Genomic DNA, 4,630 nt, shown 5'->3' with positions numbered 1-4,630 from the left:
ATGAAGTATCCCTGGCACTCCTAGCCCTGTTAAATCAAACACATTCACTCCTCAAATCCCTCCCACTGCCCTAGGCTTATAAGTCTATGCTGGGAAGCCCACAGACCTAACATTGCTGAGGTGTATAGACAGCTCGCTTAGTGTTAATTATGTTAGTTAGCCAGTCACTTTGTAACAAGCTTGCCCTTGCTGAATGTCATCCAATTGTGTAACACCTAAGCTGGGAATTCCCAGTTCTTCCTCAAATCCCAATAAAAACCCTGCTGTGCAGCTGCTGGAGGCTCTTCTCTCTCATCCACTGCATTGGTGACTTTGGAGAGACTGAGCTTAAGCCAGAATAAAGCTCGTTGCTCTTGCATATGTGGTCTGGATCCTGGTAGTCTTTGGGGATCCTAAGATCTGGTCATAATAGGCCCTTGTTGGTACCTGGCTCAGGTTTCAGATCCTTGAGCTCCTTGCTGCCAACTGGCCTGGTGCTGGCAGTTCAGCTAAAAGAGCAGTCACAATTATTGCAGAAAAATCATTCCTCTTGAAACTCTGGCTGAACTGGAGATCTCCTGGCAAGTATCTTGGTTCTATGTTCCACCCTTCTCGCCCAGACACCCAGTGTTCCTGGGAGAGGTGAAACCTTTGACTCAGTGCTTCATCCTTTCTGCCCAGATGGAGATTGACCTTCCCAAGAGAGAAGTGCACATTTCCGGCTGGGTGGCATCTGGGCTTCCCAAGAAATATGGAAGAACAGCTAATGTAAATGCACTGGAGAACAATTACTACAGTAATTACTGCATTAGTACAGTATCCCAGTACCATTTGTGTTTATTATGAATTTTTGTTTCAAATGAAACACAGTATACTATAGTATATAATAAGCTATGTTCAACATGTGGATGGCTTACTTGAAAGCTCAGCCTGACTTTAGAAGAATTAGGAACCATTCAAAAATCATACTTAGTAGGGTGTATTCAGCTTTCATTGCTGTCATAGAGTTAATGAAAAGTGATGCAAAGCCTATTTGTTGTCCCAGAATGCAGAGTGAGAGAACCCTAATATCAAGGGGTCTGAGAGCTACATTTAAGTGTAACTTGAATCCTGAATTTTCAGCTTCATAAAAGATACTTTATTCATATTTCAAGAACCAAAAATATCCATATCAACATTACAAATATTAACTAAAAGAAAAACTGTAAGCTTCTTAATACTATGAGGAATATTTTTTGTACCATTAATAAACTTTATAAAAGAACTGAACATAATTGCTTCAAACATAATCATTATCTAAAGGACTATACTCAATGGCACATTAGTATTTGTGATGCATTTAACTATAACATATCTATCTTATTCATAGATGTTACTGTGCATTAGAATGTATGTATGAGTGAACTCAGTGACCGGCTCTTTGATCACCTCCCCATGGTGGAGTGCAGCCTTGCCAGGCCACAGAGGAAGATGATGTAGCCAACCTTGATAAGACCTGATAGGCTAGGGTCAGATAGAAGGGAAGGCTGGGGCTCCCTCCCTCATCTCTTCCCAATCCTACCCTCCCTATTCTACCCCTATGCCCCTCCTCTAGTCCATTGATAGGGGAAGTCCTCCTCTCTGTCTATCTGACTCTAGCATATCAGGTCTCATCAAGACTTAAATTGCTTCACATATTTTTGTCTTTACATATCACATGGCTCAATAAAACCACATAAAATAAACTTTAGTAAAGTACTGATATCCTACACCATAATTCAGTTTTTAAATAGAAAATAATGTCTTCTGAAACACGAAGAGGTTGATTTAAGTTCCCTATGAACAGTTAAGAGTACCTTTGTTGACTGCCCCTAGAGGTGTTGCAGGTGTGGCTGCCGTATCGTATGTGCCTTAGTATGTGGGAGAGAGGAGAAAGGCTATTTCTGTGCTCAGTGCTCTGACTGTGAACATCCGGATGATTAGCAGCCTAACACTCCCTAAAAAAAAAAAAGTGAGCCCGAGACGACCACCAGGTCAGCATCATGCAGGCCTGGGTTGGGGGGCAGACAATGCCCAAGATGGCCCTGTCTACTACCAAGATGCATGGGTGCAGCAAAGCACCTCTGAAACCACACCTGAGGTAACCCCAGAAACTCAGAGACCCCAAGAGCCACAGAGAGGAACAAGTCAGTGGTGGAGAAATGGAAGAGAAAAAGAAACAGAAGGATGCGGACAAAATGAAGAGAGGTAGAATTGGAGACTTGAGCATAGTGCAGAACAGCCTGCTCTCAGTAGCTGCCCAGTGATGACATCTGAAACCGTAATGGGGTCCCAGACTGTGCTGTCACCAGGAGCCATACCTGGGCCTGTGGCCCTGCAGCAGCAGGTATCAATTACCAAACACCAAGCAGAAATCCCTACCCTGGGCTTTTGCCCGGTGGCAGATTGATGTCTGAGGGCTATGCCAAACTGGCCCTACACATTGCCTTGGCAACTTAAGAAAGCTGGCCCTGGGGTCCTAAGAGCAAGAGAGCTGACTCCAGACCCCTAGTTAGCTGCAGTACTCTGGAGAACAGCCCCATACATTTTGCAGGAAGCAAAGTACTGGTTGCAGGAGTTTCAGGTAATCAGCCCAAGGATATGAACATGGAAAAGAACTTTGTCTCCTGTGCTGTGGCATAGATGAGGGAGAGATTCGACACTACTCCTTTCCCCCTTACCACCTGTGGCAGGCAGGAGATCTAGCCTTGGGGACATGAAAGCAGGAGAGCTGTCCCTGTCCCTCGCCAGCTTCAGCACTTTGGAGATTGGGCCCTTCACCTTGCTTAGGCAGCAAACTAGAGCTGACTCTGTTGGCAGGGACAAGGGTTAGCTGACAGTGGGGGAAGGGCATGAGCATGGGAGAGCCCGCCCCATCATTTGTCTTCTTTTTGGTGACATAGGGGAGGGAGAGATGACTCCTCCTGTTGCTCCTTGCCTCCTATAGCAGGCAGGTGAGCTGGCCCTGCTCCTCATCTATTGCAGCACTAAGGAGAGAAGGACATGCACCTCGGCTGGGCAGCATACCAGAGCCAGCCCTAGATATGGGTGTTGCATGTGAGCCAGCCCAGAGGACATGACTGTGGGAGAGCCTTCCTGCCTTTGCCTGCTGTATGGTGACATCAGTTAGGGAGAGATTCCCCTCCCCTCCCTTTCTTCCTGACCGCCTGTTGCAGGTGGGAGAGTTGGACCCACAGGGGTCATGAAAGCAGGAGAGCTGTCCCTGCCCTTTTCCTGCTGCAACACTCTGGAGAGAGGACCCCGTACCTTGCCTCGGCACTACAGCCTTGGCAGTTGGCATGGGGGTAGTGAGTGAGCTTGCTCCAAGGTTGTGAGCATGGGAGAATAGGCCCTGCTTCTTGTCTGCTGTGCCATAGGACAGATGAGGGAGAAATGCCCACCTTCCTCCCTCATCCTTCTCCACCTACAGTGGGTGGGAGAAATGGCCCTGTCCCCACCATCTGCAACATGCAGGAGAGTAGGCCTTGCACATCCTCTGGGCAGCAGGGTAGAGCTGGCCCTGGTTGTGTGGGTTACACGGGTTGTGGGTGAGTTGGCCCAGAGGGTGTGAGAGTGAGAGAGCTAGCCTAGCTTCTCACCTGCTGTAGCACTTGAGAGGGTAGGCCTTGAACCTTGGCTGGGTAACGTAGTAGAGGCTGTTCATGATGACATAGATGCAGATGAACCAGGCCCAAGGGCAAGAGAGTAGGAAAATCGGCTCTGCCCTTTGCTGGCTTGGGCGTTGGATGGGCCAGATGAGGCAGAGCAGGTTAGCGAGTCCCTGTGGTGTAGGCACAGGAGAGCTTGCAGGCTGACCAGTTCAGATACCTCACAGGCCCAGATCAAGGGTTTTGAATTAGTTTGCTCCAATATCTACCCCATCAATGAAATGCTGGAGTATGTGAAGGGGCCAGTGCTACACATCCAAAACTACAAGATTGTCATGGCACAGCGAACAAATGGGATATCTGACAGGATTCCCAGTGAAGTTCCAGTTTGGTAGTGTAGCAGAAGCTGGAGGCCTCGTACCAGACCAATGACTCACTGCAGTGAACATTTGCAAGCAAAGAAATGTGGACAAAAGGGTTTACTGAGGGTCACACTGTGACACACTGCAGCTTCCATGAGAATTTTTTCTTTCTATGTGTGTTTTGGGGAGGTGTGTTACAGGCATGGAGGGAGGGTATGAGGAGAGGAGGGGATTAGTAGGATTGGAGAACAAAATGTGAAATTCACGAAGAGCCAATAAAAAGTTTCTTTCTAAGAGCATCTTTGTTGGGTTGTTTATGAAGAGTATACACTGGTGACCAGTAAAAGCAGCAGCATGCAGTGCTGACCTTGGAGTCAGTCCTGTAATCTCACAGTAGGAGGAGCAGGAATTGCCTATTAATTCATTATTGTTTGTGTGTGTGAATTTTGGACTGGTGGGAACTCTAATTAGTCATAATTTAAAGAAAATAAGATGTAAGGTCTACTGGATTGAGTAAAGGCAAAGTAGGATCAATATTAGCTACATGAAGTTATAATCAGTTTTGTAGAGCCAGAGGCAAGTCAGCTTCTTGTGCAGCCTTATGTTGGGAAAATATGCTGACAAGGCAGAAGCAGGAAGACCAAGAATTGTGTCAGTTCAGAA

At 46.9% G+C, this 4,630-nt stretch overlaps 1 non-coding gene across 1 annotated transcript; it reads left to right on the top strand.

The window, feature by feature from the left end:
• Positions 1-1,822: 1,822 nt before the first annotated feature.
• On the top strand, positions 1,823-1,953 carry LOC129673798 (small nucleolar RNA SNORA17). The gene has a single exon (XR_008719727.1). It is a non-coding gene; the product is annotated as a small nucleolar RNA SNORA17 (small nucleolar RNA).
• The last annotated feature ends 2,677 nt before the right edge of the window (positions 1,954-4,630 follow it).

Source organism: Psammomys obesus, unplaced genomic scaffold (assembly GCF_907164565.1).
Source record: "Psammomys obesus unplaced genomic scaffold, mPsaObe1.curated_primary_1811, whole genome shotgun sequence".
Classification (NCBI taxonomy): Eukaryota; Metazoa; Chordata; class Mammalia; order Rodentia; family Muridae; genus Psammomys; species Psammomys obesus.
Note: the sequence above shows the minus strand (reverse complement) of the source record. Positions and strands in the feature narration are given on the sequence as shown.